Raw genomic sequence first — 16907 nt, 5'->3', positions numbered from 1 at the left:
TACAGTGTAGTGTTATACACAGGGCAGTGTGTTATATACAGTGTAGTGTTGTACACAAGACAGTGTGTTATATACAGTGTAGTGTTATACACAGGACAGTGTGTTATATACAGTGTAGTGTTATACACAGGGCAGAGTGTTATGTACAGTGTAGTGTTAAACACAGGGCAGTGTGTTATATACCGTGTAGTGTTATACACAGGACAGTGTGTTATATACAGTGTAGTGTTATACACAGGGCAGTGTGTTGTGTACAGTGTAGTGTTATACACAGGACAGTGTGTTATATACAGTGTAGTGTTATACACAGGGCAGTGTGTTATATACAGTGTAGTGTTATACACAGGGCAGTGTGTTATATACAGTGTAGTGTTGTACACAAGACAGTGTGTTATATACAGTGTAGAGTTATACACAGGGCAGTGTGTTATATACAGTGTAGTGTTATACACAGGACAGTGTGTTATATACAGTGTAGTGTTATATACAGGGCAGTGTGTTATATACAGTGTAGTGTTATATACAGGGCAGTGTGTTATATACAGTGTAGTGTTATACACAGGTCAGTGTGTTATATACAGTGTAGTGTTATACACAGGGCAGTGTGTTATATACAGTGTAGTGTTATACACAGGGCAGTGTGTTATATACAGTGTAGTGTTATACACAGGGCAGTGTGTTATATACAGTGTAGTGTTATACACAGGACAGTGTGTTATGTACAGTGTAGTGTTGTACACAAGACAGTGTGTTATATACAGTGTAGTGTTATACACAGGACAGTGTGTTATATACAGTGTAGTGTTATACACAGGGCAGTGTGTTATATACAGTGTAGTGTTGTACACAAGACAGTGTGTTATATACAGTGTAGAGTTATACACAGGGCAGTGTGTTATATACAGTGTAGTGTTATACACAGGGCAGAGTGTTATGTACAGTGTAGTGTTAAACACAGGGCAGTGTGTTATATACAGTGTAGTGTTATATACAGGGCAGTGTGTTATATACAGTGTAGTATTATACACAGGTCAGTGTGTTATATACAGTGTAGTGTTATACACAGGGCAGTGTGTTATATACAGTGTAGTGTTATACACAGGGCAGTGTGTTATATACAGTGTAGTGTTATACACAGGGCAGTGTGTTATATACAGTGTAGTGTTATACACAGGGCAGTGTGTTATATACAGTGTAGTGTTATACACAGGGCAGTGTGTTTTATACAGTGTAGTGTTATACACAGGGCAGTGTGTTTTATACAGTGTAGTGTTATACACAGGGCAGTGTGTTATATACAGTGTAGTGTTATACACAGGGCAGTGTGTTTTATACAGTGTAGTGTTATACACAGGTCAGTGTGTTATATACAGTGTAGTGTTATACACAGGGCAGTGTGTTATATACAGTGTAGTGTTATACACAGGGCAGTGTGTTATATACAGTGTAGTGTTATACACAGGGCAGTGTGTTTTATACAGTGTAGTGTTATACACAGGGCAGTGTGTTATATACAGTGTAGTGTTATACACAGGGCAGTGTGTTATATACAGTGTAGTGTTATACACAGGGCAGTGTGTTATATACAGTGCAGTGTTATACACAGAGCAGTGTGTTATATACAGTGTAGTGTTATACACAGGGCAGTGTGTTATATACAGTGTAGTGTTATACACAGGGCAGTGTGTTATATACAGTGTAGTGTTATACACAGGGCAGTGTGTTATATACAGTGTAGTGTTATACACAGGGCAGTGTGTTATATACAGTGTAGTGTTATACACAGGACAGTGTGTTATGTACAGTGTAGTGTTGTACACAAGACAGTGTGTTATATACAGTGTAGTGTTATACACAGGACAGTGTGTTATATACAGTGTAGTGTTATACACAGGGCAGTGTGTTATATACAGTGTAGTGTTGTACACAAGACAGTGTGTTATATACAGTGTAGAGTTATACACAGGGCAGTGTGTTATATACAGTGTAGTGTTATACACAGGGCAGAGTGTTATGTACAGTGTAGTGTTAAACACAGGGCAGTGTGTTATATACAGTGTAGTGTTATACACAGGGCAGTTTGTTATATACAGTGTAGTGTTATACACAGGGCAGTGTGTTATATACAGTGTAGTGTTATACACAGGGCAGTGTGTTATATACAGTGTAGTGTTATACACAGGGCAGTATGTTATATACAGTGTAGTGTTATACATAGGGCAGTGTGTTATATACAGTGTAGTGTTATACACAGGGCAGTGTGTTATGTACAGTGTAGTGTTATACACAGGGCAGTGTGTTATATACAGTGTAGTGTTATACATAGGGCAGTGTGTTATATACAGTGTAGTGTTATACACAGGGCAGTGTGTTATATACAGTGTAGTGTTATACACAGGGCAGTTTGTTATATACAGTGTAGTGTTATACACAGGGCAGTATGTTATATACAGTGTAGTGTTATACATAGGGCAGTGTGTTATATACAGTGTAGTGTTATACACAGGGCAGTATGTTATATACAGTGTAGTGTTATACATAGGGCAGTGTGTTATATACAGTGTAGTGTTATACACAGGGCAGTGTGTTATGTACAGTGTAGTGTTATACACAGGGCAGTGTGTTATATACAGTGTAGTGTTATACACAGGGCAGTGTGTTATGTACAGTGTAGTGTTATACACAAGACAGTGTGTTATATACAGTGTAGTGTTATACACAGGACAGTGTGTTATATACAGTGTAGTGTTATACACAGGACAGTGTGTTATGTACAGTGTAGTGTTATACACAGGACAGTGTGTTATATACAGTGTAGTGTCATACACAGGGCAGTGTGTTATATACAGTGTAGTGTTATACACAGGGCAGTGTGTTATATACAGTGTAGTGTTGTACACAAGACAGTGTGTTATATACAGTGTAGTGTTATACACAGGACAGTGTGTTATATACAGTGTAGTGTTATACACAGGGCAGAGTGTTATGTACAGTGTAGTGTTAAACACAGGGCAGTGTGTTATATACCGTGTAGTGTTATACACAGGACAGTGTGTTATATACAGTGTAGTGTTATACACAGGGCAGTGTGTTGTGTACAGTGTAGTGTTATACACAGGACAGTGTGTTATATACAGTGTAGTGTTATACACAGGGCAGTGTGTTATATACAGTGTAGTGTTATACACAGGGCAGTGTGTTATATACAGTGTAGTGTTGTACACAAGACAGTGTGTTATATACAGTGTAGAGTTATACACAGGGCAGTGTGTTATATACAGTGTAGTGTTATACACAGGACAGTGTGTTATATACAGTGTAGTGTTATATACAGGGCAGTGTGTTATATACAGTGTAGTGTTATATACAGGGCAGTGTGTTATATACAGTGTAGTGTTATACACAGGTCAGTGTGTTATATACAGTGTAGTGTTATACACAGGGCAGTGTGTTATATACAGTGTAGTGTTATACACAGGGCAGTGTGTTATATACAGTGTAGTGTTATACACAGGGCAGTGTGTTATATACAGTGTAGTGTTATACACAGGACAGTGTGTTATGTACAGTGTAGTGTTGTACACAAGACAGTGTGTTATATACAGTGTAGTGTTATACACAGGACAGTGTGTTATATACAGTGTAGTGTTATACACAGGGCAGTGTGTTATATACAGTGTAGTGTTGTACACAAGACAGTGTGTTATATACAGTGTAGAGTTATACACAGGGCAGTGTGTTATATACAGTGTAGTGTTATACACAGGGCAGAGTGTTATGTACAGTGTAGTGTTAAACACAGGGCAGTGTGTTATATACAGTGTAGTGTTATATACAGGGCAGTGTGTTATATACAGTGTAGTATTATACACAGGTCAGTGTGTTATATACAGTGTAGTGTTATACACAGGGCAGTGTGTTATATACAGTGTAGTGTTATACACAGGGCAGTGTGTTATATACAGTGTAGTGTTATACACAGGGCAGTGTGTTATATACAGTGTAGTGTTATACACAGGGCAGTGTGTTATATACAGTGTAGTGTTATACACAGGGCAGTGTGTTTTATACAGTGTAGTGTTATACACAGGGCAGTGTGTTTTATACAGTGTAGTGTTATACACAGGGCAGTGTGTTATATACAGTGTAGTGTTATACACAGGGCAGTGTGTTTTATACAGTGTAGTGTTATACACAGGTCAGTGTGTTATATACAGTGTAGTGTTATACACAGGGCAGTGTGTTATATACAGTGTAGTGTTATACACAGGGCAGTGTGTTATATACAGTGTAGTGTTATACACAGGGCAGTGTGTTTTATACAGTGTAGTGTTATACACAGGGCAGTGTGTTATATACAGTGTAGTGTTATACACAGGGCAGTGTGTTATATACAGTGTAGTGTTATACACAGGGCAGTGTGTTATATACAGTGCAGTGTTATACACAGAGCAGTGTGTTATATACAGTGTAGTGTTATACACAGGGCAGTGTGTTATATACAGTGTAGTGTTATACACAGGGCAGTGTGTTATATACAGTGTAGTGTTATACACAGGACAGTGTGTTATATACAGTGTAGTGTTATACACAGGGCAGTGTGTTATATACAGTGTAGTGTTGTACACAAGACAGTGTGTTATATACAGTGTAGAGTTATACACAGGGCAGTGTGTTATATACAGTGTAGTGTTATACACAGGGCAGAGTGTTATGTACAGTGTAGTGTTAAACACAGGGCAGTGTGTTATATACAGTGTAGTGTTATATACAGGGCAGTGTGTTATATACAGTGTAGTATTATACACAGGTCAGTGTGTTATATACAGTGTAGTGTTATACACAGGGCAGTGTGTTATATACAGTGTAGTGTTATACACAGGGCAGTGTGTTATATACAGTGTAGTGTTATACACAGGGCAGTGTGTTATATACAGTGTAGTGTTATACACAGGGCAGTGTGTTATATACAGTGTAGTGTTATACACAGGGCAGTGTGTTTTATACAGTGTAGTGTTATACACAGGGCAGTGTGTTTTATACAGTGTAGTGTTATACACAGGGCAGTGTGTTATATACAGTGTAGTGTTATACACAGGGCAGTGTGTTTTATACAGTGTAGTGTTATACACAGGTCAGTGTGTTATATACAGTGTAGTGTTATACACAGGGCAGTGTGTTATATACAGTGTAGTGTTATACACAGGGCAGTGTGTTATATACAGTGTAGTGTTATACACAGGGCAGTGTGTTTTATACAGTGTAGTGTTATACACAGGGCAGTGTGTTATATACAGTGTAGTGTTATACACAGGGCAGTGTGTTATATACAGTGTAGTGTTATACACAGGGCAGTGTGTTATATACAGTGCAGTGTTATACACAGAGCAGTGTGTTATATACAGTGTAGTGTTATACACAGGGCAGTGTGTTATATACAGTGTAGTGTTATACACAGGGCAGTGTGTTATATACAGTGTAGTGTTATACACAGGGCAGTGTGTTATATACAGTGTAGTGTTATACACAGGGCAGTGTGTTATATACAGTGTAGTGTTATATACAGGGCAGTGTGTTATATACAGTGTAGTGTTATACACAGGTCAGTGTGTTATATACAGTGTAGTGTTATACACAGGGCAGTGTGTTATATACAGTGTAGTGTTATACACAGGGCAGTGTGTTATATACAGTGTAGTGTTATACATAGGGCAGTGTGTTATGTACAGTGTAGTGTTATACACAAGACAGTGTGTTATATACAGTGTAGTGTTATACACAGGGCAGTGTGTTATATACAGTGTAGTGTTATACATAGGGCAGTGTGTTATGTACAGTGTAGTGTTATACACAAGACAGTGTGTTATATACAGTGCAGTGTTATACACAGGACAGTGTGTTATATACAGTGTAGTGTTATACACAGGGCAGTGTGTTATATACAGTGTAGTGTTATACACAGGACAGTGTGTTATGTACAGTGTAGTGTTATACACAGGGCAGTGTGTTATGTACAGTGTAGTGTTATACACAGGGCAGAGTGTTATATACAGAGTAGTGTTATACACAGGGCAGTGTGTTATATACAGTGTAGTGTTATACACAGGGCAGTGTGTTATATACAGTGTAGTGTTATACACAGGGCAGTGTGTTATATACAGTGTAGTGTTATACACAGGGCAGTGTGTTATGTACAGTGTAGTGTTATACACAGGGCAGTGTGTTATGTACAGTGTAGTGTTATACACAGGGCAGAGTGTTATATACAGAGTAGTGTTATACACAGGGCAGTGTGTTATATACAGTGTAGTGTTATACACAGGGCAGTGTGTTATATACAGTGTAGTGTTATACACAGGGCAGTGTGTTATATACAGTGTAGTGTTATACACAGGGCAGTGTGTTATGTACAGTGTAGTGTTATACACAGGGCAGTGTGTTATGTACAGTGTAGTGTTATACACAGGGCAGTGTGTTATATACAGTGTAGTGTTATACATAGGGCAGTGTGCTATACACAGTGTAGTGTTATACACAAGACAGTGTGTTATATACAGTGTAGTGTTATACACAGGACAGTGTGTTATATACAGTGTAGTGTTATACACAGGACAGTGTGTTATATACAGTGTAGTGTTATACACAGGGCAGTGTGTTATATACAGTGTAGTGTTATACACAGGACAGTGTGTTATATACAGTGTAGTGTTATACACAGGGCAGTGTGTTATGTACAGTGTAGTGTTATACACAGGACAGTGTGTTATATACAGTGTCGTGTTATACATAGGGCAGTGTGCTATACACAGTGTAGTGTTATACACAAGACAGTGTGTTATATACAGTGTAGTGTTATACACAGGACAGTGTGTTATATACAGTGTAGTGTTATACACAGGACAGTGTGTTATATACAGTGTAGTGTTATACACAGGGCAGTGTGTTATGTACAGTGTAGTGTTATACACAGGACAGTGTGTTATATACAGTGTAGTGTTATACACAGGACTGTGTGTTATATACAGTGTAGTGTTATACACAGGGCAGTGTGTTATATACAGTGTAGTGTTATACACAGGACAGTGTGTTATATACAGTGTAGTGTTATACATAGGGCAGTGTGTTATATACAGTGTAGTGTTATACACAGGGCAGTGTGTTATATACATTGTAATGTTATACACAGGGCAGTGTGTTATATACAGTGTAGTGTTATACACAGGACAGTGTGTTATATACAGTGTAGTGTTATACACAGGGCAGGGTGTTATATACAGTGTAGTGTTATACACAGGGCAGTGTGTTATATACATTGTAATGTTATACACAGGGCAGTGTGTTATATACAGTGTAGTGTTATACACAGGACAGTGTGTTATATACAGTGTAGTGTTATACACAGGGCAGGGTGTTATATACAGTGTAGTGTTATACACAGGACAGTGTGTTATATACAGTGTAGTGTTATACACAGGGCAGTGTGTTATATACAGTGTAGTGTTATACACAGGGCAGTGTGTTATATACAGTGTAGTGTTATACACAGGGCAGTGTGTTATGTACAGTGTAGTGTTATACACAGGACAGTGTGTTATATACAGTGTAGTGTTATACACAGGGCAGTGTGTTATATACAGTGTAGTGTTATACACAGGGCAGTGTGTTATGTACAGTGTAGTGTTATACACAGGGCAGTGTGTTATATACAGTATAGTGTTATACACAGGACAGTGTGTTATATACAGTATAGTGTTATACACAGGGCAGTGTGTTATGTACAGTGTAGTGTTATACACAAGACAGTGTGTTATATACAGTGTAGTGTTATACACAGGACAGTGTGTTATATACAGTTTAGTGTTATACACAGGGCAGTGTGTTATATACAGTGTAGTGTTATACACAGGGCAGTGTGTTATATACAGTGTAGTGTTATACACAGGGCAGTGTGTTATATACAGTGTAGTGTTATACATAGAGCAGTGTGTTATATACAGTGTAGTGTTATACATAGGGCAGTGTGTTATATACAGTGTAGTGTTATACATAGGGCAGTGTGTTATATACAGTGTAGTGTTATACATAGGGCAGTGTGTTATATACAGTGTAGTGTTATACACAGGACAGTGTGTTATGAACAGTGTAGTGTTATACACAGGGCAGTGTGTTATGTACAGTGTAGTGTTATACACAAGACAGTGTGTTATATACAGTGTAGTGTTATACACAGGGCAGTGTGTTATATACAGTGTAGTGTTATACACAGGACAGTGTGTTATATACAGTGTAGTGTTATACATAGGGCAGTGTGTTATGTACAGTGTAGTGTTATACACAGGGCAGTGTGTTATATACAGTATAGTGTTATACACAGGACAGTGTGTTATATACAGTATAGTGTTATACACAGGGCAGTGTGTTATGTACAGTGTAGTGTTATACACAAGACAGTGTGTTATATACAGTGTAGTGTTATACACAGGACAGTGTGTTATATACAGTGTAGTGTTATACACAGGGCAGTGTGTTATATACAGAGTAGTGTTATACACAGGGCAGTGTGTTATATACAGTGTAGTGTTATACACAGGGCAGTGTGTTATATACAGTGTAGTGTTATACACAGGGCAGTGTGTTATATACAGTGTAGTGTTATACATAGGGCAGTGTGTTATACACAGTGTAGTGTTATACATAGGGCAGTGTGTTATATACAGTGTAGTGTTATACACAGGGCAGTGTGTTATATACAGTGTAGTGTTATACACAGGGCAGTGTGTTATATACAGTGTAGTGTTATACATAGGGCAGTGTGTTATATACAGTGTAGTGTTATACACAGGACAGTGTGTTATGTACAGAGTAGTGTTATACACAGGGCAGTGTGTTATGTACAGTGTAGTGTTATACACAAGACAGTGTGTTATATACAGTGTAGTGTTATACACAGGGCAGTGTGTTATATACAGTGTAGTGTTATACACAGGACAGTGTGTTATATACAGTGTAGTGTTATACACAGGGCAGTGTGTTATATACAGTGTAGTGTTATACACAGGGCAGTGTGTTATATACAGTGTAGTGTTATACACAGGACAGTGTGTTATATACAGTGTAGTGTTATACACAGGGCAGGGTGTTATATACAGTGTAGTGTTATACACAGGACAGTGTGTTATATACAGTGTAGTGTTATACACAGGGCAGTGTGTTATATACAGTGTAGTGTTATACACAGGGCAGTGTGTTATATACAGTGTAGTGTTATACATAGGGCAGTGTGTTATATACAGTGTAGTGTTACACACAGGACATTGTGTTATATACAGTGTAGTGTTATACACAGGGCAATGTGTTATATACAGTGTAGTGTTATACACAGGACAGTGTGTTATATACAGTGTAGTGTTATACACAGGACAGTGTGTTATATACAGTGTAGTGTTATACACAGGGCAATGTGTTATATACAGTGTAGTGTTATACACAGGACAGTGTGTTATATACAGTGTAGTGTTTTACACAGGTCAGTGTGTTATATACAGTGTAGTGTAATACACAGGGCAGTGTGTTATGTACAGTGTAGTGTTATACACAGGGCAGTGTGTTATATACAGTATAGTGTTATACACAGGACAGTGTGTTATATACAGTATAGTGTTATACACAGGGCAGTGTGTTATATACAGTGTAGTGTTATACACAGGGCAGTGTGTTATGTACAGTGTAGTGTTATACACAAGACAGTGTGTTATATACAGTGTAGTGTTATACACAGGACAGTGTGTTATATACAGTGTAGTGTTATACACAGGGCAGTGTGTTATATACAGTGTAGTGTTATACACAGGGCAGTGTGTTATATACAGTGTAGTGTTATACATAGGGCAGTGTGTTATATACAGTGTAGTGTTATACATAGGGCAGTGTGTTATATATAGTGTAGTGTTATACATAGGGCAGTGTGTTATATACAGTGTAGTGTTATACATAGGGCAGTGTGTTATATACAGTGTAGTGTTATACACAGGACAGTGTGTTATATACAGTGTAGTGTTATACACAGGGCAGTGTGTTATATACAGTGTAGTGTTATACACAGGGCAGTGTATTATATACAGTGTAGTGTTATACATAGGGCAGTGTGTTATGTACAGTGTAGTGTTATACACAGGGCAGTGTGTTATATACAGTATAGTGTTATACACAGGACAGTGTGTTATATACAGTATAGTGTTATACACAGGGCAGTGTGTTATGTACAGTGTAGTGTTATACACAAGACAGTGTGTTATATACAGTGTAGTGTTATACACAGGACAGTGTGTTATATACAGTGTAGTGTTATACACAGGGCAGTGTGTTATATACAGTGTAGTGTTATACACAGGGCAGTGTGTTATATACAGTGTAGTGTTATACACAGGGCAGTGTGTTATATACAGTGTAGTGTTATACATAGGGCAGTGTGTTATATACAGTGTAGTGTTATGCATAGGGCAGTGTGTTATATACAGTGTAGTGTTATACATAGGGCAGTGTGTTATATACAGTGTAGTGTTATACATAGGGCAGTGTGTTATATACAGTGTAGTGTTATACACAGGACAGTGTGTTATGTACAGTGTAGTGTTATACACAGGGCAGTGTGTTATGTACAGTGTAGTGTTATACACAAGACAGTGTGTTATATACAGTGTAGTGTTATACACAGGGCAGTGTGTTATATACAGTGTAGTGTTATACACAGGACAGTGTGTTATATACAGTGTAGTGTTATACACAGGGCAGTGTGTTATATACAGTGTAGTGTTATACACAGGGCAGTGTGTTATATACAGTGTAGTGTTATAAATAGGACAGTGTGTTATATACAGTGTAGTGTTATACACATGGCAGTGTGTTATATACAGTGTAGTGTTATACACAGGGCAGTGTGTTATATACAGTGTAGTGTTATACACAGGGCAGTGTGTTATATACAGTGTAGTGGTATACACAGGGCAGTGTGTTATATACAGTGTAGTGTTATACACAGGACAGTGTATTATATACAGTGTAGTGTTATACACAGGTGAGTGTGTTATATACAGTGTAGTGTTATACACAGGGCAGTGTGTTATATACAGTCTAGTGTTATACACAGGGCAATGTGTTATATACAGTGTAGTGTTATACACAGGACAGAGTGTTATATACAGTGTAGTGTTATACACAGGACAGTGTGTTATATACAGTGTAGTGTTATACACAGGACAGTGTGTTATATACAGTGTAGTGTTATACACAGGGGAGTGTGTTATATACAGTGTAGTGTTATACACGGATAGTGTGTTATATACAGTGTAGTGTTATACACAGGGCAGTGTGTTATATAGAGTGTAGTGTTATACATAGGGCAGTGTGTTATATACAGGACAGTGTGTTATATACAGTGTAGTGTTATACACAGGGAAATGTGTTATATACAGAGTAGTGTTATACACAGGTCAGTGTGTTATATACAGTGTAGTGTTATACACAGGACAGTGTGTTATATACAGTGTAGTGTTATACAGAGGGCAGTGTGTTATATTCAGTGTAGTGTTATACACAGGACAGTGTGTTATATACAGTGTAGTGTTATACACAGGGCAGTGTGATATATACAGTGTAGTGTTATACACAGGGCAGTGTGTTATATACAGTGTAGTGTTATACACAGGGCAGTGTGTTATATACAGTTTAGTGTTATACACAGGACAGTGTGTTATATACAGTGTAGTGGTATACACAGGGCTGTGTGTTATATACAGTTTAGTGTTATACACAGGGCTGTGTGTTATATACAGTGTAGTGGTATACACAGGGCAGTGTGTTATATACAGTGTATTGTTATACACGGATAGTGTGTTATATACAGTGTAGTGTTATAAACGGATAGTGTGTTATAAACAGTGTAGTGTTATACACAGGGTAGTGTGTTATATACAGTGTAGTGTTATACACAGGGTAGTGTGTTATATACAGTGTAGTGTTATACACAGGGCAGTGTGCTATATAGAGTGTAGTGTTATACACAGGGCAGTGTGTTATATACAGTGTAGTGTTATACACAGGGCAGTGTGTTATATACAGTGTAGTGTTATACACAGGGCAGTGTGTTATATACAGTGTAGTGTTATACACAGGGCAGTGTGTTATATACAGTGTAGTGTTATACACAGGGCAGTGTGTTATATACAGTGTAGTGTTATACCTAGGGCAGGGTGTTATATACAGTGTAGTGTTAAACACAGGGCAGTGTGTTATATACAGTGTAGTGTTATACACAGGACAGTGTGTTATATACAGTGTAGTATTATACACAGAGCAGTGTGATATATACAGTTTAGTGTTATACACAGGGCAATGTGTTATATACAGTGTAGTGTTATACACAGGACAGTGTGTTATATGCAATGTAGTGTTATAAACGGATAGTGTGTTATATACAGTGTAGTGTTATACACAGGGCAGTGTGTTATATACAGTGTAGTGTTATACACAGGACAGTGTGTTATATACAGTGTAGTGTTATACACAGGGCAGTGTGTTATATACAGTGTAGTGTTATACACAGGGCAGTGTGTTATATACAGTGTAGTGTTATACACAGGGCAGTGTGTTATATATAGTGTAGTGTTGTACACAGGACAGTGTGTTATATGCAGTGTAGTGTTATACACAGGACAGTGTGTTATATACAGTGTAGTGTTATACACAGGGCAGTGTGTTATATACAGTGTAGTGTTGTACACAGGACAGTGTGTTATATGCAGTGTAGTGTTATACACAGGACAGTGTGTTATATACAGTGTAGTGTTATACACAGGGCAGTGTGTTATATACAGTGTAGTGTTATACACAGGGCAGTGTGTTATATATAGTGTAGTGTTGTACACAGGACAGTGTGTTATATGCAGTGTAGTGTTATACACAGGACAGTGTGTTATATACAGTCTAGTGTTATACACAGGGCAGTGTGTTATATACAGTGTAGTGTTATACACAGGGCAGTGTGTTATATACAGTCTAGTGTTATACACAGGGCAGTGTGTTATATACAGTGTAGTGTTATACACAGGGCTGTGTGTTATATACAGTTTAGTGTTATACACAGGGCAGTGTGTTATATACAGTGTAGTGTTATACACAGGGCAGTGTGTTATATACAGTGTAGTGTTATACATAGGGCAGTGTGTTATATACAGTTTAGTGTTATACACAGGGCAGTGTGTTATATACAGTTTAGTGTTATACACAGGGCAGTGTGTTATATACAGTTTAGTGTTATACACAGGGCAGTGTGTTATATACAGTGTAGTGTTATACACAGGGCAGTGTGTTATATACAGCGTAGTGTTATACACAGTGCAGTGTGTTATATACAGTGTAGTGTTATACACAGGGCAGTGTGTTATATACAGTGTAGTGTTATACACAGGGCAGTGTGTTATATATAGTGTAGTGTTATACACAGGACAGTGTGTTATATACAGTGTAGTGTTATACACAGGGCAGTGTGTTATATACAGTGTAGTGTTATACACAGGGCAGTGTGTTATATATAGTGTAGTGTTGTACACAGGACAGTGTGTTATATGCAGTGTAGTGGTATACACAGGGCAGTGTGTTATATACAGTGTAGTGTTATACACAGCGCAGTGTGTTATATATAGTGTAGTGTTATACACAGGACAGTGTGTTATATACAGTGTAGTGTTATACACAGGGCAGTGTGTTATATACAGTGTAGTGTTATACACAGGGCAGTGTGTTATATATAGTGTAGTGTTATACACAGGACAGTGTGTTATATACAGTGTAGTGTTATACACAGGACAGTGTGTTATATACAGTGTAGTGTTATACACAGGGCAGTGTGTTATATACAGTGTAGTGTTATACACAGGGCAGTGTGTTATATATAGTGTAGTGTTGTACACAGGACAGTGTGTTATATGCAGTGTAGTGTTATACACAGGACAGTGTGTTATATATAGTGTAGTGGTATACACAGGGCTGTGTCTTATATACAGTTTAGTGTTATACACAGGGCAGTGTGTTATATACAGTGTAGTGTTGTACACAGGACAGTGTGTTATATGCAGTGTAGTGTTATACACAGGACAGTGTGTTATATACAGTGTAGTGGTATACACAGGGCTGTGTGTTATATACAGTTTAGTGTTATACACAGGGCAGTGTGTTATATACAGCGTAGTGTTATACACAGGGCAGTGTGTTATATACAGTGTAGTGTTATACATAGGGCAGTGTGTTATATACAGCGTAGTGTTATACACAGTGCAGTGTGTTATATACAGTGTAGTGTTATACACAGGGCAGTTTGTTATATACAGTGTAGTGGTATACACAGGGCAGTGTGTTATATACAGTGTAGTGTTATACACAGGGCAGTGTGTTATATACAGTGTAGTGTTATACACAGGGCAGTGTGTTATATACAGTGTAGTGGTATACACAGGGCAGTGTGTTATATACAGTGTAGTGTTATACACGGATAGTGTGTTATATACAGTGTAGTGTTATACACAGGGCAGTGTGTTATATACAGTGTAGTGTTATACACAGGGCAGTGTGTTATATACAGTTTAGTGTTATACACAGGGCTGTGTGTTATATACAGTGTAGTGGTACACACAGGGCAGTGTGTTATATACAGTGTAGTGTTATACACAGGTCTGTGTGTTATATACAGTGTAGTGTTATACACAGGGTAGTGTGTTATATACAGTGTAGTGTTATACACAAGGCAGTGTGTTATATACAGTGTAGTGTTATACACAGGACAGTGTGTTATATACAGTGTAGTGTTATACACAGGGCAGTTTGTTATATACAGTGTAGTGTTATACACCAAGGAGTGTGTTATATACAGTGTAGTGTTATACACAGGACAGTGTGTTATATACATTGTAGTGTTATACACAGGGCAGTGTGTTATATACAGTGTAGTGCTATACACAGGGCAGTGTGTTATATACAGTGTAGTGTTATACACAGGGCAGTGTGTTATATACAGTGCAGTGTTATACACAGAGCAGTGTGTTATATACAGTGTAGTGTTATACACAGAGCAGTGTGTTATATACAGTGTAGTGTTATACACAGGACAGTGTGTTATATACAGTGTAGTGTTATACACAGGGCAGTGTGTTATATACAGTGTAGTGTTATACACAGGGCAGTGTGTTATATACAGTGTAGTGTTATACACAGGACAGTGTGTTATATACAGTGTAGTGTTATACACAGGGCAGGGTGTTATATACAGTGTAGTGTTATACACAGGACAGTGTGTTATATACAGTGTAGTGTTATACACAGGGCAGTGTGTTATATACAGTGTAGTGTTATACACAGGGCAGTGTGTTATATACAGTGTAGTGTTATACATAGGGCAGTGTGTTATATACAGTGTAGTGTTACACACAGGACATTGTGTTATATACAGTGTAGTGTTATACACAGGGCAATGTGTTATATACAGTGTAGTGTTATACACAGGACAGTGTGTTATATACAGTGTAGTGTTATACACAGGTCAGTGTGTTATATACAGTGTAGTGTAATACACAGGGCAGTGTGTTATGTACAGTGTAGTGTTATACACAGGGCAGTGTGTTATATACAGTATAGTGTTATACACAGGACAGTGTGTTATATACAGTATAGTGTTATACACAGGGCAGTGTGTTATATACAGTGTAGTGTTATACACAGGGCAGTGTGTTATATACAGTGTAGTGTTATACACAGGGCAGTGTGTTATATACAGTGTAGTGTTATACACAGGGCAGTGTGTTATATACAGTGTAGTGTTATACACAGGGCAGTGTGTTATATACAGTGTAGTGTTATACACAGGGCAGTGTGTTATATACAGTGTAGTGTTATACACAAGACAGTGTGTTATATACAGTGTAGTGTTATACACAGGACAGTGTGTTATATACAGTGTAGTGTTATACACAGGGCAGTGTGTTATATACAGTGTAGTGTTATACACAGGGCAGTGTGTTATATACAGTGTAGTGTTATACACAGGGCAGTGTGTTATATACAGTGTAGTGTTATACATAGGGCAGTGTGTTATATACAGTGTAGTGTTATACATAGGGCAGTGTGTTATATACAGTGTAGTGTTATACATAGGGCAGTGTGTTATATACAGTGTAGTGTTATACACAGGACAGTGTGTTATGTACAGTGTAGTGTTATACACAGGGCAGTGTGTTATATACAGTGTAGTGTTATACACAGGGCAGTGTGTTATATACAGTGTAGTGTTATACATAGGGCAGTGTGTTATATACAGTGTAGTGTTATACATAGGGCAGTGTGTTATGTACAGTGTAGTGTTATACACAGGGCAGTGTGTTATATACAGTGTAGTGTTATACATAGGGCAGTGTGTTATGTACAGTGTAGTGTTATACACAGGGCAGTGTGTTATATACAGTGTAGTGTTATACATAGGGCAGTGTGTTATATACAGTGTAGTGTTATACACAGGGCAGTGTGTTATGTACAGTGTAGTGTTATACACAGGGCAGTGTGTTATATACAGTGTAGTGTTATACATAGGGCAGTGTGTTATGTACAGTGTAGTGTTATACACAGGGTAGTGTGTTATATACAGTGTAGTGTTATACACAGGACAGTGTGTTATATACAGTATAGTGTTATACACAGGGCAGTGTGTTATGTACAGTGTAGTGTTATACACAAGACAGTGTGTTATATACAGTGTAGTGTTATACACAGGACAGTGTGTTATATACAGTGTAGTGTTATACACAGGGCAGTGTGTTATATACAGTGTAGTGTTATACACAGGGCAGTGTGTTATATACAGTGTA

This window comes from Phyllobates terribilis, unplaced genomic scaffold (assembly GCF_046119375.1).
Source record: "Phyllobates terribilis strain yellow unplaced genomic scaffold, ASM4611937v1 Scaffold_8__6_contigs__length_399053987, whole genome shotgun sequence".
NCBI classification, from domain to species: domain Eukaryota; kingdom Metazoa; phylum Chordata; class Amphibia; order Anura; family Dendrobatidae; genus Phyllobates; species Phyllobates terribilis.
The sequence above is the reverse complement of the archived record's forward strand: the minus strand, read 5'-3'. Positions refer to the sequence as shown.